Below are 18,676 nucleotides of genomic sequence, written 5' to 3'. Positions count from 1 at the left end.
TATATATATATATATATATATATTTATGTGAGTACATCCTTGTGTCTGTGTTTGTTCCCTCTCCATCACTCAACAACTGATGTTGGTGTTTTTACATCTCCAGAACTTAGCAGTTCATTAAAAAAAGACTGATAGAATAAGTACTAGGCTTACAAAGAATAAGTCTTGGGGTTGATTTCTTTGACTAAAAACCCTTTAAGGTGGTGCTACAGCATGGCCACAGTCAAATGACTGGAACAACTAAAAGAATAGATAGATAGATAAATAGACAGACAGATTAAAATAAAAAATGAAAAAGCAAAGGAAAATAATATGCTTTTCCATTATTTCGTTTTAATCTGTATCCCCCTGCTCAAGGAGAAGCCACTTGTAGTTGTCCTTGACACCACACTTTTCAATTGCAGTTCAAGCCAGAGTTTTAGTGGTAACCAAACTGAGCACTTGTAGTACATACCTATTACATTACGTCAGTTGACAAAAACTCCTTGTGTATTCTATACGTACACACACACATAGATATACCTTTATATTCAAACATATGTAATGGAAAGCTCTCATAAACATAAAAAAAAGTATTTCTAGTTGTTCACATACTTCAGTACTATCTATACACACATATCCTTTGTTGTCATTTTCAACAGCTGTGTCATTTTGCTATCATTAATAAAACTGTCAACATTTCGATGATAGTCCTAATTCATGTAATTTCTTACTTTGGAATTAGGTTGAAGTGGGTACTTATAAATGATTGAATTGAATTGTATTTCAATGGCAAACATATTGTCTGTGGAGAGTTGAACGATACAATTGATCCTGGTTTAACTTGAACTAAAAATGATGAACATACTATCTTCAAGTGCTCAGACTCCTATTTCTGGCAAAGTCTCCAATTATAACCCTAATAACTTGGTCACATCACCACTTCTTGTACTTTCTTGCTCTCTGTGCAAGCTTCAGACATTCAGACACTAATTGTGCCACCACTGTCTCATCATACATACCACATGATCTACATGCAGGCAATGGTGCTTCCCCCAAAACATGTCTACTCTTGGCATTTGTAATAGATTGGCTTTCAATATTCACTGTCATTATCTCTGTTTCTCTTCCCAACTTATCTTTTCTAAGCTGATACCAGGAATTCTTACCCCTCACTTCATTTGATACCTGCCAAAATGGCTCCTTAAGGGCTTGTTTCTATTTTTCTCTTGATGCCCATCATGTATTGTATCTTTGTTCTCATTATCAATTGCTTTTCGTATTTTCTCCGAGATGGTCTCATCTGTAGCAACATTTCTTCCATTGCTTCTAGATACCTCAGTAAACAGATCTTCTCAAAATTAACACAATCCAAAAGTGGAAAGTTATCAAAATCGTTGGTACACCAGGCGTTTCATCCATCTTTACATTCTGAGTTCAAATTCCACCAAGGTCCAAATTTGCCTTTCACCTTTCAGAGTCGATAAAAGAAGTACCAGCTGAACACTAAGGTTTATGTAATCAACTAACCCCATCCCCCAAAATTACTGGCCTTGACACAATCCTTTACGTTGATAAATTCTATTCCACCAGTCTCTCTTTTCACATATAATTGATGCACAACACCTTGAGATGGATATCAAACATTGTTAAGAATTTTCTTGTCTTACAGTCTAGGGTCAGTTGATCTGATTCTCCCCACTCAATTAGATTTACTCCATATTTAATAATAGATACTGCACTCAAATTTATCGCTGATACTGTGTTACCACTATTCAACTTTGACTTCAATAGTCTCCTTATTCATCTTTTATCCTCTTTTATAATCCCATTACACTAGTAATTGTAGGAGAATAAGAGACAGTGATGAACAATAGTGTAACATGGATAAAGATTAAAGTAGATTGTGAGATAGAGCTTTAGCAAAGAGTTTGCTTACTGGGAAGAGGAAAAATATCCCACTTGATGATTAGATTGACGAAAAAGTATGAAAGAAACAAGGAAGTTGGTTGCTATTGGTTGCAGCCTGCTATCAAAGTAGAAAAATGACTAGGTTATAAGAACCATTTTGAGGGGGGGGGCAATAAAGATAACAATCATCATCATGGCACAAGACCAGCAGTTTCAGGAGGATAGGCTTAGTTGGTACAATCAACACCAGTACTTGACCCGTACTTTATTTTATCAACCTTAGAAGGATGACAAACAAAATTGATTTCATTGGAATTTGAACTCAAAACATAAAGTGCTGGGAGAAATATGTATGACATTTAATCTGATGTTTTAGCAATTCTATCAATCTACCATTAATGATGATGATGATGATGATGATAATGATGATGATGATGATTTCCTACTTTGATATAATGCTATAAACTTATAAATGACTTCAGTGCATGATTGGTGTCTTTTTCAAAGACCTTGGAGAAAATGAGCTAAATATTGTATGATGCAGCTAATGGTTGTCTTCATTAGATAACTGGTGATTATTTTGTCAATTCTAGGCCAAATTTATTTTAGTGGTATTTAAACTCAGAATGTGGAAAGAAGAAACTAATAATTATAAGATATTTTATTCCACAATCCAGTTTTTCTTTCTCCTTACTAGATTTATCTCAATAATAGCAATTTTGCTGACACTCAAGATTCCCTGGTTGGTTAGGAAAAGCATACCAATTACATTCACTGAACACTAGTAAATTATTGTGACTTATTTTAATGACGCTGAAGGAGAGGAAAACTAAGTCAATACATCATCATCATCGTTTAACGTCCACTTTCCTTGCTGGCATGGGTCGAACGGTTTGACTGAGGACTGGTGAGCCAGAAGGCTGCAGCATGCTCCAGTCTGATCTGGCAAAGTTTCTACAGCTGGATGCCCTTCCTAATGCCAACCACTCCGAGAGTGTAGTGGGTGCTTTTACGTGCCACCAGCATGAGGGCCAGTCAGGCGGTACGGGCAACGATCACGTTCAAAAAGTGTTTTTTTTACATGCCACCTGCACAGGAGCCAGTCTGGTGGCACTGGAAATGACCACACACAAATGTTGTTTTTCATGTGCCACTGGCACATGTGCCAGTAAGGTGACGCTGGCAATGATCACACTCGAATGGTGTGTTTTACATGCCACCAGCATGGGAGCCAGTAAGGAAGCCCCAGCAATGATCACACTCAGATGGTGCTTTTAACATTCCACTGGCACGAGTGCCAATCAGGCTGTACTCTCATTGGCCATGTCAGTGATTTTGTTTTCACTTGCCTTAACAGGTCTTCGCAAGCAAAGTTTATTGTCCAATGAATGAAGGGTACTCATAAGTGGGCTGGTTATACACCACTGGCATAGGCCCCCGGGTTATGGTCTCAGTATAATATAAACTCAAATAATGTTGAAAAAAAATCTCTTTAAATTAAACCTTTGAGTTACAGTGTAAAAATCTTATTTTTACACTACTGTGATATACAATCATTTTCACAATAGTGTTAGCAAAAATAACATCCTCAGGAATGCAGGAATGTAGTTAAGAAAATGCTGAGTAAAGAAAATAGATGCTAGTTAAATACTGAATTAAAGTAGCTGATTTATTCACAACTAAACTACTGCACTAATTTGCACAGGATTCATTGAATTTCTCTTGAAACAGATTGTCTATTAAAAAAATAAATTTTATACTAAATAAACTTTATTCTATCAGCTCATTGTATTCTATAGTATAAAATTTTATCAGGAATTTATAAAGTTTTTGATATGAGACAAACACATTTCAAGATAAAAATGTGTTTGTGTCACAAGATAAAAATTGCAACACAAACAGCAGAAGATAAAGGGAAAAATGTGAGTCTACTAACAATTTGATAATAAACTAGAGTAACCAAGAACATATTATGCACAAATAACATCCTCATGAATGCAGGCATTGTTATGTAGTTAGGAAAATTTTGAGTTAAAAAAAATAGACACCAGTTAAATACTGAAGTTAATTCACTTATAATTTTGTGATATTGTATCAAAGTAAAAAATTATCAGCATTCAGCTGGTAGCATTGCTAAAGTCAAAAAATTACCTTGCATTATTTGTTCTCACATTTGACATACTTAAATTTGAATCCCACTGAGATCAACTTAACCTTTTGTCCTACTGGGGTTAATAAAATACAGTAGCAGTCCAGTATTAGAGTCTGAAGTCAACTAAAAAATTGTCAGCCCTGTGCCTAAACCAGAAGCCATTATTGCTGCTGCTGTTGTTGTTGTTGATTTGACTCAGGTTTATTCTTATTCCTGGTAGAATTTATATGGGTAGCAGGTTACTACCTGTAACCTTAGGTAACCACAAACTTTCAATAGTCTTTCAAGTGCTTAAAACCCTCCTGATAATCTTCCCTGTCCCTAAAAGGCAAACATTTTGTAGAAGCTCTACAGGACATTCTTCTGCAATCTTGTTCAACCATTTCTCTCTATCTTTCCTCACAGTTCCCATTGCACCAATCATTACAAGCACAACCTTTACAGTTTTCATCCTCCAAACTCCTGCAATTGCAAGTTTTAAGGGATTGTATTTTTTTTTTTGACTTTTCATCCTCTTTCTTTACTATCCTAGAATCAAACAGACTAAATGGATCAAGTAGTAAGCAACATCCTGAGATTGGCCCTTAACACTTCATCCCATGTCTTCTTGGGTTTCCTTCTTTACAGGTACCATCCACTTTCAGCGATTGTCATTTCTTTATGCAGCTATCCTCATCACATGTCCAAACAAATATAGCCTTCTCTCTTTCAGGCTACATTTGATTCCTCTTATGCCCAACAATTCTCTGAATACATACATACATACATACATACATACATACATACATACATACATATATGTATGCATATCAAAACAGGAGATAAGAAAAAACTTTTGGTACTATATATTCCCCATGATCATTACACCAGATATTTGCAACAGCAGTGCCAGAATAGACACTGAGAATCTATGTATACTGCTGATGGGGGAATCACTGCTATGTCTAGCCACAGGTGTCTACCACTGACAAGGCCAAGGAAGGCTGAAATCATGTAACCTGGCAATTCAGACAGTGATAGCAGATGATTTTCTTTCACCAATGATATACACACAAGTGCTTTTATGCACCACAAGTCCATACGAGAGATTCTCTCATGGTAAATAATGCAGTATTCTGTGTTCTAACACAGCATCCACTTTTAAGTAAGAATTACTACTACTACTACTACTACTACTACTACTACTACTACTACTACTACTACTACTACTACTACTACTACTACTGCTGCTGCTGTTGTTGCTGCTGCTGCTGGATTGCCACTAAAGTGATAATGAACAACATACATAGATAAAGAAGATAAAATACTAAAATAAAATGACTGATCACATTACAGCCTTGTTAATTGTATCCCTGTAGCTGTTGTTTATTTTTGTTTTTAATCAAAAAAAAGGAATTGATTTTGCAATGAAATGGGCAAGTGATGATCCCAGCACTTCATCTTGTAAACAAGCAAGGTCTAGATGCTTTGCAGTTGAGGAAATTATTGATGATGTTTATGCTTTGGATGAAGAGTTTATACTTATGCCAGCAATGAGAGTGATTCTGACAACCAAACAGGTGAAAGTCATGAGGAAAGTAGCAAAAAGGTGAACAAATATTGGTAGTTGAGAGATAAGCCTATTATTGTTTAACACACATGTGTGAAATTTGACGGGTGACCGCTGTTGCTGCCACTGCTGTTGTTTTCAGTTTAATCCACAAAGAGAAATAGGGTTTGCTAAGAAATAGAAGAGGGGGAGAAATTTCCCTCATGAGTAGAGAATTGCTGAGAGAGAGATTTTATTTTTTATATACTTATTTTATTATGCGTGTAGATATTATTGTTATTCTCCTGAATTTTCTTGTGATTCTGTCCATTAGTTTACTTGCATTAGTTACTCTTGAACTGTATATGCAACTATTTATTTTTTGTTCAAGAGCCCAGGTGGAAGGTAAAGCTAGACACGGGGACCCAGATCTGAGAGAGTTAATACTGATAAACTGGAAGCAAAAATTTCTTTTCCTTCCTCCACTATTATAATGAAAAAATTTCTTTTCAACTAATTTTTAATTGTTTGAGACAATTTTCATTAATAGTAATGATGTTAAAACTCTTGTTAAAACTCTTGTTAAAACAGCAATCCTTTCAGTCATACAGGAATAATTTTGAACTACCATTTCATAAAGTTTAAACATATTTGCCGAGAATCAGTTACCTATTCTCCACAGCTAACTGGAGCAAATAGAATAACTGGTCTTTCCAGGAAATACATCAACTTATCAAAAGTGAATTCCATCAAAACCACATCAGCTGATCACCCAAAACTTTAACCGCTGAAGCATTTTCATTCAAAATTGTATTATATTACATGAAATCAAAATTTCTATTACATTTAATGAAAATGATGCACACACACACATGTGTATGCATAAGGAGAGACAGTTGTACTTAACTGGTTTCAAATTTTGGTACAAGGCCAGCAATTTTGGGGGAAGGGTAAGTCATTTACATTGACCCCAGTACTCAACTGGTACTTATTTTATCAGCCCTGAAAGGATGAAAGGCAAAGTTGACCTTGGTGGAATTTGAACTCAGAATAAAAAGATGGACAAAATGCTTCTAAGTATGCTAGCAGTTCTGGCAGCTTGCCATCTTACCAATTGTATTTGTTGTGTATGGTATATGCTGAGTATAATAATTTTAGTTCAGTTGTTTCTGCCAGTTTTCTTGGTATCTTCTGTATCATAAAAACATAAAAAAACACGTTGTTGTTTTTTTTTAACGTGCTGGTGATTGCATATGACTTGTTAATAAAAATTAATATTTAGCTTAAATTTAAGTTTGCTCTTTTGTATTGAATGACTTACTAAACCAAAAATCATGTACATTTATCTGTCACATGCACACAATAACAGAAGAGAGAGAGAGAGAGAGACAGACAGATGTTTCAGCATAGATAGAAATTTATCCCAAAATAAAAAGTAACAAAATTTCAATATTTCAAACAAGTATTTGGTAATTACACCAGTTATAGCAAATCACTAAGTGTATAATGCATCTAATACTTGAAATGAGTCGGGTAACAGCAGATCAGCCATTTCAGTGCAACATAATATATCACATAGGTGAGCTGGCAGAATCAGAATCACACCAGGTGAAATGCTTAGCAGTATTCCATCTGCCATTACGTTCTGAGTTCAAATACTGCCAAGGTCGACTTTGCCTTTCATCCTTTCGGGGCCTATTAAATAAGTACCAGTTACACACTGGGGTTGATGTAATCAACTTAATCCTTTTGTCTGTCCTTGTTTGTCCCCTCTATGTTTATCCCCCTCCCCATGTGCAATAAAGAAATAAATATAATCTTTACTATTCTAGGCAAAAGGCCCAAAATTTTGGGGGAGGGGGGCAGTCAATTAGATCAACCCCAGTACACAACTGGTACTTAACTTATTGACCCCAAAAGAATGAAAAGCAAAGTGAACCTCAGCGGAATTTGAACTCAGAACATAAAGACAGACAAAATACCACTAAGCATTTCGCCCGGGGTGCTAACATTTCTGCCAGCTCGTCACCTTTAAGGAAATAGATATAATATATCACATAAGTATTTATTTGACTTTTAGTTGAATGTTTTTAGCAGGTTGTTATATTAAATGAAAATTGAATTAAAGATTAACTTTGTTATCAATTGTATTGTTGTTCCAGCAACTTTTAATTGCTTCAGAATATATTATTGTTCCATGATAGGCATCATATGCAGAAAACCAATTCTAACATTTTCAAACAGTAATATTTCTTATCACTAAAAAATTGCATATGTGTGTATGTCCTGCTTTCACCGTCCACTACTGGAACACCTAAAGTTCAGACTTTGCATAGCAATATGATTTGACAATGTCTGTTATAAAATGCATTTTTTTTTTTCTTTTTTTATCAATGATTTTTTTTTAAGTACAATTTTTCAGGTTTAGGAAATGAAATAATATCACTCACTCGTATTTTTCATCTTGCTGCATCAGTAATATTTGTAATCCAAAGAACAAGGATTCCAGTTGTTAATGCTATCAACTGGAGAACTTACCTGAAAGAAAATGGAAAGAGAAGTTATAGCATAGACAAGATATAGAACAATTAACACAGTACAAATAATTTAGAAATAGACAATGGTAATATGTTCAATCAAACATCGTTAAGTTTATTGTTATATTCATTGACCACACAGTTGTTCTGAGTTGGAATCCCAGACAATTTCAAGTTTCTGAGTGCCTTCTGACAGGATAAATATATTACTTTTCAGATTTGTATAGTGCCAAAATGTCCCTCACCCTGCCACAGAATATTAACAGGCAAAAGGGATAGAGCAAGGGATACCAAACTGCAAGAACAATGGAATGTGTTAACAAGATCAAGTTGCTTTTGTTGTCATTTCTGATAACAGCTCAGATATAAAAAGATGCTGCTGTATAAAAATGACTAATCATTCTACGAACCATCTGTACTTTTCAAACATACAAGTGGCTTATTGAATTATAATGCTGCATTTCATGGCTCCTGGAGTCTCAAGAAACCACTCTCAAAGTTGATGGTGGTGGTGGTGATGATGATGATGATGGCAGCAGCGGTGGTGGTGGTGGTGGTTGTGGTGGTGGTAGAGTCAGCAAAGTGGCAGCAGTGCTGCTGCTGCTGATGATGATGATGGCAACAATGGAGCAAACACACCAACAGAAACTGTAAATGTTTCATTGCCTTCAAGACAATTAAACATTTGCCCCAGATGGAGCAAGGAAGATGTCTTTAGAGCAAGCCATGCAAGGGTTTCAATGACAATCTTAAAAACACACATAAAAAAAATCAATATTGATACTAACACCTGGGAAGATCTTGCATCAGATAGGGAGCTGTGGAGGAATCTGATTGCCACTGATGTTAAAGGGCAACAGAGTTGCATATGCTGTAGTGAAACATGCTGATAAATATAAGGAGTACGATAACCCCCTTCTGGAGGAGAGCATGAAAGAGCTCTTTTGTGTGATCAGTGTGGTTCTCAAAGGCTGGCCTACTCAGCCACATGCATGGTCACAGAGGTGACCCTCATCTACCAATGTAATATTCAGCATAATCGCATGTGTATTTTGTGTAGCAGAGTGTGAGTCAGCTGGCGAACTCACTTGGAATTGTAGGTTCCAACATCCAGATGGTCAAGCTGCTGCAGGTGCTGACTTGTAGGCTCTTTGCAGACCTTAGGAGCTATATGAGGTGTCATCAGAGATGACATCTCATATGGCTCATATGCAAGGGATCTACAAGGTACTTCTAGGAGTGGAATGGGTCTAGGAAATGGTTTTATTACATCATGAATTGTTTTTCACCATGTATATGTATGTTTATATATGTGTGAGCACACGCACGTGTGTGTGTGTGCGTGCATGCATGTGTGCGTGTGTGCATGTACGTGTGTGTGGAAGTTGAAGATCTTCCAACTGATTTGAGATATTAACATGATAAGATATAATTTTAGCTTGGTGCATAAGTTTTTGTCGCATATTTTCAGTTATACTGCTTTTATAATCAGTTATATATATATATTGTTCTAATAGACATTTTGCTTCCATATGTTTCTTTATTCTTGCTATTCATTATATTAAAATGTATAGCAAATAAATGTGACTTGTTAATGTCTTTAGTATTAACGTTTTTCTTCCCTGTATTATATATTACAATATGATGAGACTATTTCTTCAAAACCAAAATCTTTCCTTTTACTCATTAATCAAATTATTGTAGCTTTCTACAATATATTAGTTTGCTTTAGTTTACTGAGTTTTAATATTTCTAACTCAAAATAATTCAAATTTAATGTGATGTACATATTGTTTCCACTTTTATTCACATCACAGCACAATATTTTTAGAATCTATCACTTCTCATCCTTAAATAAATAACAAACTTGCCACAAAGAGAGCACACAACAGGAGAGGTCTTCAGAGGAAGAATTCCCATACAACAAGTGTTTCAGCCCTTATACCTGACACTCTACTGGAGCCAGGCCCATCCAGGTCATGACTCCTAGGTGTCCTCCTGTTGCTATTCAAAATCCTGTCTCCAGCAGGATTTGAACCTGGGTCATTCTTTTTGTGAACTTGTGTTCCTATGTCTGCGTTTCAGCCCACTAGGCCACTCTGACTGACAAAGGAACCAATTTTCTTCTTTATATTTCCTATAAATAACCAATGGAATCCACAACTAGGTCCATTGGTCATTTCTCTTTGCCCATATCTACATTGAGCTCTTTTCAGCAACATCAGACGAGCGTTTAATTGTGACAGTTCTTCTGCGGCCATTGATACCCAAATGTCCAAGTGGCCGACAGGTTGATGCAACCACGAATCTTCATGATCCAACTTTATTCAGTTTGTTTAAATGATTTTAAGTTAATTTCTCAGTCACAGGGTTTCAGGTTTCATGCCACTACACTGCACTTTGGGTGTCATCTGTTGAATTAACCAGTGCTTCATGAGAAAGATTTGTTTCGTGAGAGTGTGTGTGTGTGTGTATGTGTGTGTGTGCAAATGTACATATATGTATGTAATTTTAGGTGCAGGTATAGTTGTGTGGTTAAGAAGCTATATGACTTTGGGTTCAGTCCCACTGCACAGCACCTTGGGTAAGTGTCTACCCAGGCCGACCAATGCCTTGCAAGCAAATTTGTTATACAAGTGCATGGAAGTCCCTCGTGTGTGTGTGAGTGTGTGTGTGAATATATATAATTGTGGTGGTACATGGGTTAGTGGTTAGTGGTGTTGCACTCATGTCCATAAGATTGTTTTGATTCCTTAACTGGACAATGCATTATGTTCTCAAGCAAAACAATTCATCTCATATTGTTCTGGTCCACTCAGCTTGCAAGACCAAATAATCCTACAACAGACTGGTGTCCCATCCGGGGAGGAATATACACACCACAAAATCCAGGAAACTGATCTAATGAACCTAGGGCTTAGAAAGGACATTTGATCATTTTGTGATGTGTGTGTGTGTGCACACATGTCCATGTGCACTTGTATATGCCTGTTTGACCCTTAGTTTGTCTGTTTGTCTGTATGTGTGAGAGACTGGTTGAGTGTTTCTTTGTTTCTGTTCATCCCCTCCTCACTGCTTGACAACCAGTGCTGCTTTCTTTACAGCCCTGTAACTTAGTGATTTGGCAAAAGAGACCAATCGAAAAAGTACCAGACTTAAAAAATTTGTACTAGGATCAATTAGTTCTGCAGATGTGTTTATGTTTACTGGTGTAAAATGTTTTTTTTCTGCTGACAAATAATTTAATGTTTCAAAAGAGACCAATAGTGCTCCGGCTTTCTATCAGACTTTGTTTTCATATTCCTTGAAGAATACAGAGTTTTCTTCTCTTGAATTAGCTAAATTAGATTTCAACAATTAGAGGCATTGTTTATGTCATGATCAATTAAATGTGAACTGCTTAACACAAGGTAGTGTGAGTAATCTGCAACTATTAAATGAAAATATTGTTTAATGAAAGCATTTTTTTCATATAAAATATTTCCTCAGTTAATATACACATACAACTCTAGTCATCAAAATAACTATGTGATTCAGGGAAAAAATTGGTTTCTAAAGCTGAAGGAAGACTAAATTAGTAATTAATCTTTGGTATTATTTGTTTAACTCTTTAACATTCAGATAACTTTTGTCAAATGTAATGCTTATTTATTCACATTGTTTTGAATTAATTATCTCAGAGCTTCAGGATTTCAATGATGTGACTGTTTATTTGTAGAATGTTTATTTCAAGAAAGGCTGAATCTAGCCAGTATGAACATAAAGCAGGTAAAATATATTGGCCAGATATGGTCGGTTTAAATACTAAAGGCTTAAGTCATTTATGAACTTGCTGCTAGTTTACCGAAGATAAACAATTCTAAGTGGGACTGAACCTGGACCCATGTAGCTAGGGAGCAAACTTCCTACCAGACAGCCACTCCTGCGCTTTTGGAGAATTCTATAAAATGTCCAAAACCACATAGTTGTAAGTAGACATAGCAGTGTAGAAATGGTTTATCGTTCTATGCACCAGTTGTACTCTTCAAATACACAAATGATTTATAAAATCACAATGCTGCTTTAACAGCTCCTGGCACGTATACAGGTTTACAGGTTTACATTACTGTTGGATTGGAACTGGTTTTGATGAGAAGTCATGAGTAATGAATATAAATACAACAGTACATTCCCTGTTAACTTCATGTTATACTAGCATTCCTCACCAGAGGATTTATTTGTTAACGTATGGATGTTAAATGAGAAGTACCTAAAAACAGATGTCTTGTGAACATGACTTTAAAAAAATAAGTTTCTAAACAAGTAACTGTAGTGAGGCTGATGTGTGTGTGTGAGAGAGAAAGATAGACAGATATTCAGAGACAGAGAGAGATAGACAGACAGACGGACAGTCTCCCGGTGTGCGTTTTTTGTAGTCACACAAGTCAGCTTCATTCATCTACAATTTAAGCAGAAATCCTGATATTTTACAACTGTTGCAAGGGAAATAAATCAAGGAAATCTTTGAGAATTACTTCCCTTCAATTGTGTAAATTTCAAATGAATTGCTTCTGGACTGTTGGGACATTTAAGAATTTATCTACCTTTTAATGGTTAGATGTTCGTCTGAAAATTAGATATTTAACTATTCATCCCAGGGTCATGATTTCAAATTCGAGGCAAACATTTAATTAATGTTTTACTCTGCCTTATTTTAGTTCTCACTAATAGATATTTAATCAATTCTCATTTTTAAAGATTTTTAATCAAAATTTTTTAATTTAAAAATAATTTTTGACCTGTTACTTCTAAAATTCCAGTTTCACTTAACCTGATGTGATTGAAGCAGCTGATGTCCAATTTCAATATCTGCAGGTCAGTAACCACAGGAAATATGTAGAGGAAGAGGGAACAGTGAGTTCAGAGACGAATTCTAGTAAAGAGTGCTAAAGTGTGCTAAAGGCATCCATTCAATGACCTGGTGGTGGTGGTGGTGGTGTCAAACCTGGTGGCAAGTTAGGTCTACCATTAGTGTATTCTGTCTTTCACTTTACCATTAAAGTCCAACACTGGTTCTAATGCTAGAATTCATGAGATGGTTGATGTGTGCCACAGCCTGTAGCTGTGTGTACTAAGAAGTTAACTTCCCTACCTCATGGTTTTGGATTCAGTCCCACTCTGTGGCACCTTGGACAAGTGTCTTCTATTAAAGCCTCAGGCCAACCAAAGCCACCTGAGTGGATTTGGTAGACAGAAACTGAAAGAAGTCCATCATACATATATATAACTGGTGATAATTTGTTTACATCCCCATAACTTAGCAGTTTGGCAAAAGAGACTGATAGTATAAGTTCCAGGTTAAAAGATAAGTACCTGGATCGATTTGTTAGACTAAAAATTCTTCACGGTTGAGCCGCAGCGTGACTGCAGTCTAATGACTGAAACAAGTAAAAGATAAAAGATATGCATGTACAAACTATCCACCATCAGACGGTATCTTCCTTGGGCGCATTGAGAAGATTCATCTACAACATTTTGTTTTTACACTCAATACCAGGTGGTCGGTATTTCAGTCAAAACTTTTCCATGGTCTCCATGATCCATAAGATTGACGTGACTAACGTTCACTCGAATTTCTGCAAGTCTATACATGTAAGAAAAATATTGACAAAAAAGGGACTTCCAGATAGTGGCAGTTCTGTAAAAGGAAGTGTAAAAGATTGGAGAAGGATTATGCATGATATTCCTGAGGATGATGCTTAGTATGAGATTTTGGTATTAACATACAGTACAAAGTCTTAGGAGCAAGATGACATATCAACCTGTCACAGCTTGAAACCTATGAGCATAAGATGATAAGATGATGCCAACTGAAAGATAAGTGGAGAGAGGAACTGAGAGTTTAGAAATCTGACTACAAAGTGACGTACAACAAAGGAGTAATTATCTGGCTTGGTCAAAAACCTGACCCTATTAACTTGAGTGCTCTTTAAAGGATTTTATCTTTTATATATATTGTTCAGTATTTATGTGTTGACAAAATATATCTTTCTACTCGTTCTACAATGCATTTCAACGCTTCAAAAACAAGCTTATGTTTGTTTACATATGACGTAATATATATATATATCTTTGTTGCCCACAGAAGGCTAAACATAGAGGGGACAAACAAGAACAGACAAAGAGATGAAGTTGATTACATCAATCCCAGTGCTTAACTGGTACTTATTTAATCGACCCCAAAAGGATGAAAGGCAAAGTCAACCTCTGTGGAATTTGAACTCAGAGCGTAACAGCAGACAAAATACCGCTAAGCATATATACATATATATAGATAGATAGATGGACAGACAAACAGAGATGTGTGTGTGTGTGTGTATATGTGTGTGTGCGTGCGTGTGCATGAGTATGTATGTACGTATGTACGTACATACATATGTATGTATATGTATGTATTAAAACAATATATAATCAATATTTTGTTGTTACAATTCAGTATGGTAAGCATAACAATTTCTGACATAAGCATGGCACTTCAGAAGATTATGATTTCAAAGGAATATGGCATAAAATAATGGTTCCACTAATGAACAAAATTATATTCATATATAGCCTGATTTAATTTTCTAAATAGGGTTGGAGAAATTGCAAGTACTGAATAACAAGATTTTCTGTATTTATTTAGAATCTTCTACCTTCTCAATTTGAGAAAATAGTATCAGTTAGCTGACACTTGTTGATACTCCTCTTCCTTGTTGGCCAGTGTAAGAAATCAAAGATTAAGAGATGGACGAAAAATTTATTTTAAATAATTCTATTAAAATAAGAATTGATCTTAAATAACAAAATTAAAATTCTAATCAAGTGACAGGAGTTATTCAATGCTTCAAACTTCAAATAATATAATTAAAATCCTTATTTTAACTAGCTCCAAAGTATGCCTGAATTTGCTCTCATGCATGTGAATCATATGAACCTGGATATTTTTAATTATTGTTGCGTGCATATACAACACAGCTTACTCTATATCAGTGGTTCCCAACCATTTTTTAACTATGTATCCCTTTGATTATTATTCTATTCTGGTGGATCCCCATAGCCATTTGATGTTTAAAAACTAATTTTATAGATACTTCTTTCAAAATTCTTATTTTGTTCTTCACTCATTCACTTGTGTAGGCTGAGCTATGTAAAACATTAGAGAAGGAAATCTAGCTGTTTCTTGCAATAAATACATCTAAAGCAACATTTTTTCATGGACCCTGGGTCTCCAATTTACTATTTTGCTTGCATGGACCCCTAAAAATCTTATATGGACCCCCACAGGTCATATCGACCCCAATTGAGAACCACTGTCTTCAAATTAAATAACTTAAATTGGTACAATCCAAAAATGTATGAATTAAACCGACCAAGAACCCTTAACAACTCCAGAATCAAATTTTTAACTAAAGAACTTGTAAAAAAAAAAAAAAACTACAATAGGTCCACAAGCACCACAAAAGACTATTTAAGTTTGCTAAAGTGTATTTAATTTCTATTAAAAAGTATTCTTTCAGCTGTGCTAGTTGATTTAATCATTTTATTTTTAACAATGAAATGTCCATTCCAAAGTAATGTCTTCAACTTTTGTTTATTTTAAGAACATTTTCATTTTAATTTTCCTTCTCTACAGGTGCAGGCATAACTGTGTAGTTAAGATGGTCATGTGATAATCATGTAGTTTCGTGTTTGATCCCACAGCATGGTATCATGAGCAAGTGTATTTTTCTGTAGCTTTATGCTAACCAAAGTCTTAAAGCCCAATGTGTGTGTGTGTGTGTGTGTGTGTGCACGTACATTTACATTTTGCTTTTACATTGACCCTACTTAAAAACCAGTGCTGTAGTTTGCTATTTAGCAGTGATATATGAGATCGATGAAAAACTTATGGAATCAGTATGGTAGCTAAAGCCTAGCACAGCTTCAGTTCAATGACTGATTAAACAAATATGTGTAATAAACTTTACATTTGTTTTTGCATTGTTCTTTTTCTGTTTTCAATTGCAGCAAATGAATGCGTGCAACATGCATATTTTTCAAGCTTTAATTACTGTGCATAAAACAGTGCAAATATTTCATTTTGGAGAAAACAACATTGTCTCATATTATTGATACAATCACGAACAGTTTTAAGTACAAAAAGAAAGTCAAGTATCTGACTGTATCCTTATATCTACTGCATATATTTATTCATACTTATTTGTAAAGTTAAATCTATAATTCCACATCATCATTTTACTTTCACTTTCTATGCTGGCAGGTGTTGGATGGGTTGTCATGGTCCAAGTTGCCTCACATAGAGAGTTACTGCTCTCAAATACAAAGTACTCATGCATGTCTATGGCTTGTTTTCTATGACTGAATGCTTTTCTAATTCCATCACTCTTGCACTGTGTGCAGGGTGCATTTTGTTATGGCACCAAAACTGGAGAAGTTGAATAATCCTCGGTCAGACAGGACTAGAAAGACTATTCACCTCTCTAGTGTCAGTGCCACAGGAAAATGCATCCACTCCTACTGATCATTTAGCCAACCACTTAACAGTGAAATCAGTGGGTAAGGGTTGCCTTGTACAGAGTAAATGCAAATTTGGAAAGGAAATAATGATAGCAGAAAGGCCAGAAGTTGGGATTTGAGAGGCATGTTTAGGGGAGCTGATGTAAGTATAGAGAATACTTAATAAATTAAATGACTGTGTATTTGCACAGGTGACTGAGAAGGGAACTAAGAGAGAAACAAGAGAAAGAACAATAATATCAAAGTGCAATAATATCAAAGGACCAGAAAAGATAGGATGTTAGAAGGAACAAGAGTATGATGAGAAGAAAGCAGGAATATAGAGGGATTCAGGGGAGTGATTGGCAATAGCACATGAATAATAACAGAGGTGGATGGTAGAATAAATGCAAAGAGTACATGGAGGAAGAAAGTATGAAAGAAGAGAAATGACTGCTATGGCAGTTGAGTTGACCAGAGCACTTAAAAACCAAGGGTCATTATGGACGTCAACCACTGGTTGTGAGTTGCTTAGCAGTAGAGGGCAAGTAACATCAAATATACCACTTATTCTCGTTTGCTGTTTGAATCATATTTCAGTTCAGGCAAATGTAAATCATGTCACTGAGATTACAATTCCTTTGTAAATAAAGAACTAAAAGAGAAACCAAATAAAACTTAAGTAACAACAACAGACAATTTGATGAGCAAATACAGAACAATATGGTATGCTTTTGGAAAAAGAACTTTGGTGCCTCTGCAATAAACTTTATACAATAAGATTTGAGCAACTCCAACATAAAACTTTATGCAATAAAATACTTCAGAAGCCCTACAATAGAACTGACTAGCATGTAATAGAGAATGACTGATTTATGTTATAGTTAATATAGAGTCTTTCTCTGTTTGAGTAAATCTATTTATTCAAATGTCTCAGCTATGAACTATAACATCAGCTACATAAATAATATTATACTGAAGCACATTAATACTCTGCTTTTTAAAAACCACACATAGCATTGAAATTTAGAATATTCTTCTGAATAATTTTCTAATAATTTCTTATAGACCACATCTTCTCATAGTGGCATAGCTCTAGTGTTATTAACAATATGGTCAAAGTTTACAAACCAGTTTCCTTCCCACTTAGTATTAAATATATTTATTGACACAGGTTGGCAGATTGATGTGTGTGTGTGTGTGTGTGTGTGTGTGTGTGTGTGTGTGTGTGAGAGAGAGAGTGTGTGTGTTTATATATGTATGTGTGTGTGTATATATATATATATATATATGCATGTAATTATGTGTGTATATATATATATATATATATATATATATATATGTATGTATGTATGTATGTATGTATGTATGTATGTATGTATGTATGTATGTATGTATGTGTGTGTGTGTGTATCGGAGTTAAATCAGAAACTCAATAATAATGTTGATAATAAAGAGATCTGTTCAATCTCAAGCACAGATTTTTTTAACTAATTTTTTTTAACTAAACACTTTGAAACTTCGGATACTGGTTGAATGTATCATGTAGAACACAGTTTACTCTTAGCGTTTTTGGCAAAATTTTGTATTTTAGGAGTTATTTCATGTTAAAGTTGCTGTATTTGGGTAATTTTAACCAATCAAGGATGTGCATTCAGCTGAAGAAAGTTACATCTGGCCCATTATTTTCACAAAATTATCACTTAGACAGACCACGATGGAACCTGTATGTGGTTGCATGACCTGCTAGAAAAGTAACCAAACTTTTTTATATACAAAATAGAAAAACCTCTGATACATTCAACCAGTATCCAAAGAGGTAGGGGGATACTTTGGCTGCTATTTTTAGCATGTTGAGCAACCAGGTAGAGGCTCTTTCATTGGTTCAATTGTGTGATTTGATTTTTTTACACATATATGTATGTATATATATCATTGGCAGAAATGAGAGAGTAAGTCAAAAGCTGAGAGTTTGGCCATTGCCACTCTGTAACTTCTGCCTATTATGAATGTGTGTGTCGTGTGTGTGTGTGTGTATATGTATATATATAT

The 18,676-nt window shown here is 35.1% G+C and overlaps 1 long non-coding RNA gene across 1 annotated transcript in view; it reads right to left on the bottom strand.

Moving 5' to 3' along the window:
• LOC128249803 (uncharacterized) overlaps positions 1-8,105 on the bottom strand; it is a 484,216-nt gene extending 476,111 nt beyond the window's left edge. Inside the window, exon 1 of the long non-coding RNA XR_008265919.1 lies at positions 8,021-8,105. This is a non-coding gene — a long non-coding RNA (uncharacterized LOC128249803). The remainder of the gene's footprint in view (positions 1-8,020) is intronic.
• Positions 8,106-18,676: the final 10,571 nt, after the last annotated feature.

The sequence above is a fragment of the Octopus bimaculoides genome, chromosome 18 (genome assembly GCF_001194135.2).
Source record: "Octopus bimaculoides isolate UCB-OBI-ISO-001 chromosome 18, ASM119413v2, whole genome shotgun sequence".
NCBI classification, from domain to species: domain Eukaryota; kingdom Metazoa; phylum Mollusca; class Cephalopoda; order Octopoda; family Octopodidae; genus Octopus; species Octopus bimaculoides.
This window is presented reverse-complemented; position numbering and strand designations above follow the sequence as displayed.